The sequence below is a fragment of the Stegostoma tigrinum genome, chromosome 9 (assembly GCF_030684315.1).
Source record: "Stegostoma tigrinum isolate sSteTig4 chromosome 9, sSteTig4.hap1, whole genome shotgun sequence".
NCBI classification, from domain to species: domain Eukaryota; kingdom Metazoa; phylum Chordata; class Chondrichthyes; order Orectolobiformes; family Stegostomatidae; genus Stegostoma; species Stegostoma tigrinum.
Genome location: NC_081362.1, coordinates 47,132,698 through 47,145,103, shown reverse-complemented (window position 1 = coordinate 47,145,103; position 12,406 = coordinate 47,132,698). Strand labels below are relative to the sequence as shown.

Sequence of the window (12,406 nt, the reverse complement as noted above, 5' to 3'; positions counted from 1 at the left end):
AATTTGAATTCAATAAAAATCTGGAGTTAAGAGTCTAATGATGACTGTGAGTCAAAAATCCCATCTGGTTCACTAATGTCCTTTAGGGAAGGAAACTGCTATCCTTACCCAGTCTGGACTACTTGTGACTCCAGAACTACAGCAATGTAGTTGATGCTTAGCTGCCCTGTGGGTAATTAGAAATGAGCAATAAATGTTGGCCTAGCCAGTGATGGCCTCATCATGTGAATGAATAAATTTTAAAAAACTAGCAACTATAAGCCATTAATGTTGGTGTAAGAACATCAGAATTAGAAGCAGGAGTAGATTATTTAGCCCTTTGATCTTGCTGCACCTTTCAACCAGATCATAGCTTATCTTCTATCACAACACCACCATTTCAAAACCTTCCCATAATCCTCGATGTCTTCAATATCTACAAAATTTATTGATCTCTGTCTGAAACGTACTCAAAGACTGAGTTTCCACAACTCTCTGGAGTACAGAATTCCAAAGATTCAGTTAACAAAGTGTGGAGCTGGATGAACACAGCAGGCCAAGCAGCATCTTAGGAGCACAAAAGCTGATGTTTCGGGCCTCGACCCTTCATCAGATGAAGGCTCTAGGCCCGAAACGTCAGCTTTTGTGCTCCTAAGATGCTGTTTGGCCTGCTGTTTTCATACAGCTCCACACTTTGTTATCTCGAATTCTCCAGCATCTGCAGTTTTCATTATCTCTCCAAAGATTCAGTTATCATCTTACTGAGAAATCCTTCCTCATCTCTCTTGTAACTAACCCACCCTTATTCTGAGAATGTATCCCTTAGGCATCAGTTTTTCTCATTATACACAGGTGCTGATTCACATTAATAAAACATCTGGAGATAATTATGAATTCTCAACATCTGCCTTTAAATCCATGTGCAAGTAAATTCCTTCTAGCTTTGAAGGGGTTACATGGCTAAACTATGGAATCAGACTGACTTTGTGTTTGTACACATTATTTTAAATGTAACATCGAAATCTTGCATAAGTGCATATTCCTTCAGTCTGGGAATCCTTTCTTTTGTACTATTGATCTTTCTCTGGCTGTGTATCCCAGTATTTGACAGACATAAATGCAGATATTCTGGTGCCCTGCAATTCATTGTTTACTTCAGACTGCAATGCTGCATAGGAAGTGAAAGCTGCAGAGCTATGTACCGCAGAGTCACTCAGACATTGCCAGGAAAAGATGAATAAGCAATTTTAGAAAATGTCTGTTTCAGAGTGTTGAACCATGTGTTCATTCTTGACAGGAAGCAAACTGCAAGCTTCTTGAAATCCATTAGAAAAGTGAGCTTTATGTGTCTTCAGTATTCACCTTTAATATAAGCCAATAAATGTATACAGCTAAACATTTTTCTGCAATTATGTAATATTCAAACATTAATTTGTGTGTTGATCATTTAAAATATCTTAAATTTTAAAGTTGAAAACATTTTTCTGCAATTTTGTAATGTAATATTCAAGCATTCATTTATATATATATATAGTTTAGTTTATATCATTTATAGTTTAAAATGTCTTGGATTTTAAAGTTGAAAATTAATATTGGTCTTCAGATAAGTTGACATAAACATATTTCTGCATGATCTTCTCCAGCCTGAATTCGCTACATTATCCGTCCATTACAATGTGTCCCTGGGCAGAGTTCCCCAAATTATTACAGCTCTCGAAGGAATACTCCAATTTGTCAAGCTCCAGGTAAGGAAGGATGAACTTACTCCCTTTCTTTATTTAGCTGCTTCTTGGGTAGCTCAAAATAACCTCTTCCTAGACCAAATGAATATCAATTTGACAATAGTTTTTTGAGTTAGTGGAGGAGTGAGATAATTGGTTACTAAATGCAGGACTAAATAATAATGTAGCATATATATTTCTCACTTCTAATTCGTGCATTAATCCAAAAAAGATGTAAGTTAAAGATATATTGATCAATGTCTGATTCATTCATGACGAGTAAATAGTGGAGCCTTGACAGCTGAGCAATCAATTTCAATATCCTTTGCTTATTAGGTTAGCTGAAATATTTCAGTTCTGATTCCTTTTGATTGGCTTGCTAGCTGGTTTCCAGGACTAAGACAGAGAGTATTTCTTTTGTCCTGAGATAGTAGGAACTGCCGATGCTGGAGAATCTGAGATAACAAGGTGTAGAGCTGGATGAACACAGCAGGCCAAGCAGCATCAGACGAGCAGGAAAGCTGACGTTTTGGGTCTGGACTCTTCTTTCCTGCTCCTCTGATGCTGCTTGGCCTGCTGTCTTCATCCAGCTGTACACCTAGTTATCTCTGTTTCTTTTGTCCTGTTTCCTTTTGAACTGGTTTGCTGATTGGCTTCCAGCACCCTGCAATGCAAAGATGGATAGTAAATGGTTAATCAACTGTGACTTTCACAGCACAGTATTGCTGCAAACCAGACTAGTACTTGTGAGTATTTCAGTTCACTAGTGCACATTGACCAAGATTAAAATTTGCTTTTAGTCCCGGTCCCTGTGTATTCTTGAAAGTAGAAAACACAAACCCATCCCTTGCCCAGACTTGCCTTTTCCCCCATCAAAGTCACAGTCTGAGATAATGGCAAATGTTACTAATGAGTAGATGAGAGTAGTGCATTTGGTATAGATTATACAGAGTGATAAAGTCCCATTTGGGAAACTGATAAAGAGAAACCTCACGGGTAACTTGGCAACTTGGATCCAAATTGGCTAGTAGCTGGAGACAGAGGGGTGTAGTAGAAGGCTGTTTGTGTGACTGGAGGCTAATGGGATTTCACAGGAAACAATGCTGAATCCCTTATTGTTTGTGATATTCATAAATTATACAAATGAGAATGTCAGCAGGGTTAATAAGTAAGTACTGCATGTCACAAAAATTGGCTGGGTGGTTGACAATAAGGGAGAAGGTTTTAGATTAGAGGACGATATAGATGCAGATGAATGACAAATGGAATTCAACACTGAACTTTAGGTAGGCATCATTTGAAGTACTGTGTTCAATTCTGGTCACCAAACTATAGGAAAGATGTGATTGCACTGGAGGGAATGCAGAGGAGATTTGTCAGGATGTTGCCTGGATGGGCCATTTCAGCAATGAAGAGGGCTGAGTAAGATAATAAAATGTGAGGCTGGATGAACACAGCAGGCCAAGCAGCATCTCAGGAGCACAAAAGCTGACGTTTCGGGCCTAGACCCTTCATCAGAGGGTTTGTGCTCCTGAGATGCTGCTTGGCCTGCTGTGTTCATCCAGCCTCACATTTTATTATCTTGGAATCTCCAGCATCTGCAGTTCCCATTATCTCTGATACTACTTAGGGCTGAGTAAGCACTGGATAACAGTTTTCTTTCAAGCAAGGAAAGTTGAGGAGTGACCTGATGGGTATCTAGCAGACTGTGAGAGGCAAGGAATATTGTGTATAGAAGGCAGCTTTTCCCTTTAATTAAAGGGTCAAGAACAAGATGGCACTTTCATTTTGAAAGTGAAAGGAACAAGCTTTAGAGGGAACTTGAGGAAAATGCTTTGATCCAATAAGTATCTGGAATCTACTGCTTGGAAGGATAGTTGAGGCAGGTAAACTAACAACCTTTAAAAAGTATTTGGATGAAAACTTGAATTCTCAAAACATTTAAGTTATGGGCCTCATCCAGGCTAGTGGAACTAGTTTAGGTAATACTGTATTTTTGGCAGTACAGACATGATGGGCTGAAGTGTCTCTTCTGTACTGTATGATTCTATAATTCACGGGAGATTATAGGCCTTTTGAAACTTTCTTGACACAGGTGTGATATTTCTAGCGTTCCTTTCCAAACAGCTACTGAAAGTACAACTTATGCCATCTTCTCCTCTGTCTTATAGTATATCTATTAAAAGAAATGTCTTAAGGTCAGTCTACAATATTGTTAACAATTCATTTGAATTCTAAACATAAAGGCGGGTTAGATTTTCATTTTTGGCAGCCATTGGCTTGAGTTGAGAAATTGTCCTTGGTAGAAAGTTTCCTGTTACATCCAGCTTTGCTTTGGGGAGGTGGGGGCAGGACCAGCCAACCCTGAAGAAAGTTGTAGATAACCACAGGGTCAAAAGTGTGCAGAAGCAGAATGGTCAGAACACCTTAGTTCTCCAGAATTTGGCCTGCTTGTTTCAAAGCAGTTAGGTCTCAACGCCTCTGCAGTGGTGACTCATGCCCCTCACCCATTCCCAGTTTCCTGTCATTGCTCCATACTCCCTCCAAGCCATCTCATAACCCCATGTCCCTTCCATGCCATCTCAAGCAATCGTGCTACCTCCAGACTGACTCCTATCCCCTCATGCCCTTTCCATGCTCCCTGCTTAGCCATTCATCCATCTTCCACTTTGGGAAGACCTCTTGTCAAGATGAATGAAGATCCTCATATCAATTTAATAGAGATCTCATGCATATAAATGTGACACTAAAAAAAATACCCATTTATAAAATCCATTCAAAGGTTTCAAATCCTCTCAAATGATCAACCTGCTATAAAAAGCAACTTCAGTTCCAGTCAGTATCTAAATCAAAGACAGCTGATCCTTTAATAGTCTTTTTGAACTGCCAGTCAAAAAGTGAACACGGAATTCCCACTGCATTCCAAAACCAGCCCAGCTCGTCCCCGCCTGCCTAACCTGTTCTTCCTCTCACCTATCCCCTCCTCCCACCTCAAGCCACACCTCCATTTCCTACCTACTAACCTCATCCCACCCCTTGACCTGTCCATCCACCCCGGACTGACCTATCCCCACCCTACCTCCCCACTCTGCACTATCTTCTCCTCTATCCATCTTCAGTCCGCCTCCCCCTCTCTGCCTATTTATTTTGTGCTCTTAAGATGCTGCTTGGCCTTCTGTGTTCATCCAGCCCCACACTTTGTTACCTTGGATTCTCCAGCATCTGCATTTCCCATTATCTCTGATTCAATGCTACGTGTTTTTTTTTTGATTTTTGAAACACACACAACTATTCATAATGAACTCAGATGAAATAATAGTCCTTGTGAAATGTCAATAAAGAACTCTACTAAAACTGCAGCAACAAATCGTTACGGCTTTTTCTTACGAATGCTGGTCATTTAAAGCAGTGCAGAAAAGGGAGTTTTCTTAACTTTAACTGACAGGTTTAGCCCAATTCTTTCTTGTTTATAGGGTGCAATTTTTTTGTTTTAAAACCTTCACATCATGACATTTAAATAGGTCTTATAAACCCTTCACAAGCATTTGGTTTTACACCATAAATTCACAAGTCTGATCCTTGGAACAGTAAAAGTGTGGTCCATTTGAACTCCGTACTAATTTTGAATGGCCCTAAGAGTTGAAGCATCTAGTCTGTGTAATTCTCATGCTTCCCCTCCCCTGTCAAAACAGAAGGGTGCAACTTTTGGATCTGCCTCCTGTGTTCCATTTTAAAGGGGTTTCTGAATTTGGCCCAACCCCACAAAATTCTACCTTCTGTGTTTCCACAAACTGAACTCATTAATATAGGTATTTAACCTGTTGACTCGGAAATGTTGTCTCCTGAGATACAGTAATAAACATAACCTGCTGTACAATGCAAACTGAGTATCACTACACGTGCAGGCATGAATGCGCTGCATACACATTTCAGATTTACCTTTCAAAACAAGTGGCTGTCTACTGCAGTGTCACATGGGAAGTTTTTACTGTTGTTTCTTTGAGTGTACACATTGGGATCATTAGATCATCATCTTGGATCAGTGAAAGTTTACCCTAATCGGGTAAATTTTAATTCTGTGTTCATTGTTATGTCCATTAGGATTTTCGTAGCACACTTATGCTGCTATAGTCATAAATTCTGTGTGAAAATCCAAATTAAACAAGTATACTAGTGATAATGCTTAATTAACACTGAATTATAAATCATTTGTGGTGATAATTTTCTTGAAAACACAAGGTCAACTTTAAATAATAGATCTAATGAGAGAAAGGGAGAGATATAGAGAAAGTTATTTAATGTTATCTTTTTGAACTGGATCTAATGCAGCCTCCAGCATACAGCGGTATTTAATTGGCTGTCACAAAATCAATGGATTTCCAGCTTTAAATAACATGAATCTTCATCCCTCCCCTCTACAGTTTAAAGGAGATATTCATTGTTGTCCATTCTGCAATTAACAAAATAGAAGGTGAGCAGACATTTAAAACCGAGTTAACAAGGTGTGGAGCTGGATGAACACAGCAGGCCAAGCAGCATCTTAGGAGCAGGAAGGCTGACATTTCAGAGAAGGATTTAGGCCCGAAATGTCAGCTTTCCTGCTCTTAAGATGCTGCTTGGCCTGCTGCGTTCATCCAGTTCCACATCTTGTTATTTCAGATTTTCCAGCATCTGCAGTTCCTATTATCTCTGAGACATTTAAAACTGTTTGGTCTGTGAACCTCACAGGAGGTGGATTTTAGTCTACTTTGCTGATGCATTCACAGCATTACTGCCTGGTACTGATTGCAAATGAGGAGGAGATCTTTACAAACAAGTAAACAATAGGGCTATTTACTGGATTTCTGTTAATAATTTCTTGTGTACAGCATCAACAAAGCATTATTTGAATATATAAATGTAGGCCAGTGCAGAAATTTGTTTAATTTACCTTGTATTTCCAATGTTCAAGTCATTTTTTATGGCCATAATTAAAAGCTGAATAACATCAATGATATACTTCCAAAAGGGTGAAGCTCATTCTCCAGCATTTCATGTAGTAATAAATCAAAATGGGAACATTCATCATCGCAGACTGTGTTTCCTGTAGTGCTTTTTCTGCAGTTTATAACACCTGCAGTATCGCATTTAAGAAATAAATATTTATATGTTACTGGAAAGAGAGACATGTTTAATGTTTTAATGCAGATCAGTTGCTCGGGTTGTGACTGGAGTTGTTGGTTGCTTTACCGCGCTGATTGGTTTTCAGGCAAACATTTCATCCCCCCATCTAGGTGACATCTTCAGTGCTGTTTAGCCTTCATTGAAGCGAAGAAGGACATCAGTTTAACTGGAACAGTGTAACAGCACTAGGACAAGCAAAACAAAGGCAAGCACAAGAATTCCTGGAAGCCTGGATTTCAACTGTTGGTGCCATTTAAAAAATGTTGAAATAGGCCCCATCTCCATACCTCTAACCAGTAAAACCGGAAACAGAACTACCCACTATGACAGACTGAACCATATCAATTCAGAACCGAACAGAACAACTACACTTCAATGGAGGCTAGACAGCACTGAAGGTGTCACCTAGCACGAGGGGTCATAGTTTTAAGCTGGTTGGTGGAAAGTATCGAGGGGATGTCAGAGGCAGGTTCTTTACGCAGAGAGTTGTGAGAGCATGGAATGCGTTGCCAGCAGCAGTTGTGGAAGCAAGGTCATTGGGGTCATTTAAGAGACTGCTGGACATGTATGTGGTCACAGAAATTTGAGGGTGCATACATGAGGATCAATGGTCGGCACAACATTGTGGGCTGAAGGGCCTGTTCTGTGCTGTACTGTTCTATGTTCTATGTTCTAGAAAGGGTACAAAATGTTTGCATGAAAACCAGTCAGATCGGCGAACCGATCAACAACTCCAATGAGACATGTTGCCAAAGGTATTTATTTTGTTCTCATCGGAACAAGTGCAAGAATGCCAAATTCCAAATAATAATCATATAGCAAAAGAAAATGATGCTGATTGGTTTGCAAGTCAACTGTGATTGTCTTCTCCATGACAACACCTTGAATAATGAGGAACTGGACACTTCCCAAGCTACCAGATAATTTTAAAAAGGTGCAAGACTTTAATATATTTCCTTACTTTGTGGTGAACAGGTCCCTGCAATGCACCACTTCATATGATTATTGCTTGAGCAAGTGTAAATGAGCCAAATTTTGAAATTGATTGATTATCTTAAATTAATTGTTAGTATAGCTAATAGCCCATTCAGTATAGTTCAGTAAGTACTCGTCAATAGTACAGAAAAGCCAATACTAAACAGTTTTATTTGGGTTTTATAAATGTAGTTTTCTTGAATACCAACAACCAAAGGAAGGTGCTGTTTGATTTGATCAGCCAGTCACTGGACATTCAGGCTACATAATAAAATGTGAGGCTGGATGAACACAGCAGGCCCACCAGCATCTCACGAGCACAAAAGCTGATGTTTCGAGCCTAGACCCTTCATCAGAGAGGGTGATGAAGGATCTAGGCCCGAAACGTCAGCTTTTGTGCTCCTGAGATGCTGCTGGGCCTGCTGTGTTCATCCAGCCTCACGTTTTATTATTCTGGCTACATACCTGGCTTTGCACAGGCAAGAGATAATTATTTATATTATTAAGTAATCTTGTATATCATCCTAAAGATGTAACTCCTTAAAATTTACTATTCTTTTCTCTTTTTCCAGTTCTCTGACCAAACAACAGGGTTGTGAAGTGCATTGCAGGTAGGACGAGGAGGCAGGTCTTGAATCCACCGCAGCAGAAATGGAGATCAGACTTTGTCCTATTAGCATTAATCTGACCACTCCAGCTGTGCAGACAACTGTTAATTCCTCCAAGGATTCCGAGTTGTTGTGGCAACTTACACTTTTACATAAATATTGTAATTTTGAGCTATGAATAATGATTGTTGAAGCTCCGAATATTCTTTCCATCATACAGCTGACCAGGAATCTCTGCCACTTTACCTCCTGCTATCAGATTGTAGTGAAAAGATTTATAAGTTAAAAATCAACATGTTTGGCCATGTCATAAATGCACCTTTCATGGTTATCAAGTCCTGAACTGGATTTAAACTTCGAGCTTCTCAGACAAGGATGGCTACAAGTCCAATCTCGTGATATTTAAGTATTCAGGAAGGACAAACCTCTTAGCAACATAATTGTTAAAGACTAATGGCTTCTAATTACATTAAACATATTCATTAAATCATTATTGGCCAAGAATGCTGCAAAGTGAGGAGAAAGTTTGATCTCTATCCCTGCTGGGCTGGATTCAAGATCTGCCTTCTTGCCCTACCTGTGATGGACATCAGAACCTTGTTTTGCCATGTCAGTACTGTCCAGCCTAGGTTGCCGCAGACTCCTCTGACCTCCGTCCATAGTCCCTGGCAAGTGCAGTTGGGTGCTCTCCTATTTGCTTCCTACACTTGTTTCACCCTTTCATGCGGCTTCTGCAGCAGCTAGAATTGCTGTTTCTATGGTATGCAGGTCCCCTCCTCTTGCATTATGAGGATTGGGTAAGGCAGAATGGATCGCAAGGCTCAGGCACATTAACGTCAATTTTACTTCCTCAACGTCATCGAGCCTGTGGGGAACACCTTGTTGGTGGGTGCTGTTGATAAACATATCAGGGTCAGCTGTGGGCTCAAAATCAGGAATCTTTCTTTTGTTATCTCCAGCAATTGCACCACTGCAAGTGGGGTTTATAAGTAATTGGATTATTGCTCTGTTCATCCTGATGGGTTGTGGTCAGTGTGTTCATTGGTTAGAGTAACGAATGGATGATGATTTTATTGTCACTTGTATTTTCAGTGTGAAAAACAGGACAATACACTTTTCCACTGTTTACGCCATCCAGCACCATTTTGAATAGTTCTAAGAATAAGAACAAAATAGAAAGATACTGCTTAAAGAGAGGTCATCACCAATGTCAGAGTTGCATCTCTCATCTCTGGGCCCACCTCATCAATGCCATTATTGCATTATGATTCTCTTTACTAACTCACTCACAAGCACTCTGTGTTTATTTACCCCATTTCCACTCATTCATTCATAAAACTGTGTTTTTATTCTTACATGATAAACTAAATTAAACATCCCTTCCTAGGCTGCTAACTCATTACTGTTTCTTTACACCTTTCAATTCATATCAGCCCCATGTTGCAAGCAGTGGTCAGACCTGTTTCTGTATCAAATGCTGCCCCTGAATGAGTGTTAACACTATAACCTACTCCGAACAATGCCATCCTCGCCATCATTTCTCCATAACTCACTCAAAATTATGGAAAGATTATAATGTTAATTAGCCCTTAGTAACCATTTCTCAGGACCTGAATAGGCTGCAGGACATCAAACAGTTTCCTCCAGCAGCATGTCCCAACAATCTAATATAATAAAATGTGAGGCTGGATGAACACAGCAGGCCAAGCAGCATCTCAGGAGCACAAAAGCTGACGTTTCGGGCCTAGACCCTTCATCAGAGAGGGGGATGGGGAGAGGGAACTGGAATAAATAGGGAGAGAGGGGGAGGCGGACCGAAGATGGAGAGTAAAGAAGATAGGTGGAGAGAGTATAGGTGGGGAGGTAGGGAGGGGATAGGTCAGTCCAGGGAAGACGAACAGGTCAAGGAGGTGGGATGAGATTAGTAGGTAGATGGGGGTGCGGCCTAGGGTGGGAGGAAGGGATGGGTGAGAGGAAGAACAGGTTAGGGAGGCAGAGACAGGTTGGACTGGTTTTGGGATGCAGTGGGTGGGGGGGAAGAGCTGGGCTGGTTGTGTGGTGCAGTGGGGGGAGGGGACGAACTGGGCTGGTTTAGGGATGCAGTTGGGGAAGGGGAGATTTTGAAACTGGTGAAGTCCACATTGATACCATTAGGCTGCAGGGTTCCCAGGCGGAATATGAGTTGCTGTTCCTGCAACCTTCGGGTGGCACCATTGTGGCACTGCAGGAGGCCCATGATGGACATGTCATCTAAAGAATGGGAGGGGGAGTGGAAATGGTTTGCGACTGGGAGGTGCAGTTGTTTGTTGCGAACTGAGCGGAGGTGTTCTGCAAAGCGGTCTCCAAGCCTCCGCTTGGTTTCCCCAATGTAGAGGAAGCCACATGCGGTACAGTGGATGCAGTATACCACATTGGCAGATGTGCAGGTGAACCTCTACTTAATGTGGAATGTCATCTTGGGGCCTGGGATTGGGGTGAGGGAGGAGGTGTGGGGGCAAGTGTAGCATTTCCTGCGGTTGCAGGGGAAGGTGCCGGGTGTGGTGGGGTTGGAGGGCAGTGTGGAGCGAACAAGGGAGTCACGGAGAGAGTGGTCTCTCCGGAAAGCAGACCGGGGTGGGGATGGAAAAATGTCTTGGGTGGTGGGGTCGGATTGTAAATGGCGGAAGTGTCGGAGGATGATGCGTTGTATCCGGAGGTTGGTAGGGTGGTGTGTGAGAACAAGGGGGATCCTCTTTGGGCGGTTGTGGCGGGGGCAGGGTGTGGGGGATGTGTTGCGGGAAATACGGGAGATGCGGTCAAGGGCGTTCTCGATCACTGTGGGGGGAAAGTTGCGGTCCTTGAAGAACTTGGACATCTGGGATGTGCGGGAGTGGAATGTCTTATCATGGGAGCAGATGCGGCGGAGGCGGAGGAATTGGGAATAGGGGATGGAATTTTTGCAGGAGGGTGGATGGGAGGAGGTGTATTCTAGGTAGCTGTGGGAGTCGGTGGGCTTGAAATGGGCATCAGTTACAAGCTGGTTGCCTGAGATGGAGACTGAGAGGTCCAGGAAGGTGAGGGATGTGCTGGAGATGGCCCAGGTGAACTGAAGGTTGGGGTGGAAGGTGTTGGTGAAGTGGATGAACTGTTCGAGCTCCTCTGGGGAGCAAGAGGCGGTGCCGATACAGTCATCAATGTACCGGAGGAAGAGGTGGGGTTTGGGGCCTGTGTAGGTGCGGAAGAGGGACTGTTCCACGTAACCTACAAAGAGGCATGCATAGCCGGGGCCCATGCGGGTGCCCATGGCCACCCCCTTAGTCCGTAGGAAGTGGGAGGAGTCAAAAGAGAAGTTGTTGAGGGTGAGGACGAGTTCAGCTAGGCGGATGAGGGTGTCAGTTGGGGGGGACTGGTCGGGCCTGCGGGACAGGAAGAAGCGGAGGGCCTTGAGGCCATCTGCATGCGGAATGCAGGTGTACAGGGACTGGACGTCCATAATGAAGATGAGGTGTTGGGGGCCAGGGAATTGGAAGTCCTGGAGGAGGTGGAGGGCGTGGGTGGTGTCACGGACGTAGGTGGGGAGTTCCTGGACCAAAGGGGAGAGAATGGAGTCCAGATAGGTGGAGATGAGTTTGGTGGGGCAGGAGCAGGCTGAGACGATGGGTCGACCAGAGCAGACAGGTTTGTGGATTTTGGGAAGGAGATAGAAACGGGCCGTGCGGGGTTGGGGAACAATGAGGTTGGAGGCTGTGGGTGGGAGGTCCCCTGAGGTGATGAGGTCATGAATGTTGTTGGAGATGATGGTTTGGTGCTCGGGTGTGGGGTCATGATCGAGGGGGCGGTAGGAGGTAGTGTCGGAGAGTTGGCGTCTGGCCTCAGCGATGTAGAGGTCAGTGCGCCATACTACCACTGTGCCACCCTTGTCTGCGGGTTTGATGGTGAGGTTGGGGTGGGAGCGGAGGGCTGCCCGTTCTGCGGGTGAGA

General features: G+C 43.0%; 1 long non-coding RNA gene across 2 annotated transcripts in view; it reads left to right on the top strand.

Moving 5' to 3' along the window:
* The first annotated feature begins 1,195 nt into the window (after window positions 1–1,195).
* Window positions 1,196–12,406, top strand: part of LOC125454632 (uncharacterized) — a 33,777-nt gene continuing 22,566 nt past the window's right edge. Inside the window, exons 1-3 of one of the 2 annotated variants that reach the window (XR_007248062.1) lie at window positions 1,196–1,313; window positions 1,623–1,724; window positions 8,411–8,486. This is a non-coding gene — a long non-coding RNA (uncharacterized LOC125454632). Of the gene's footprint in view, window positions 1,314–1,622; window positions 1,725–8,410; window positions 8,487–12,406 lie in introns of those variants that run through there. The other variant, XR_007248061.2, reaches the window with a different exon arrangement.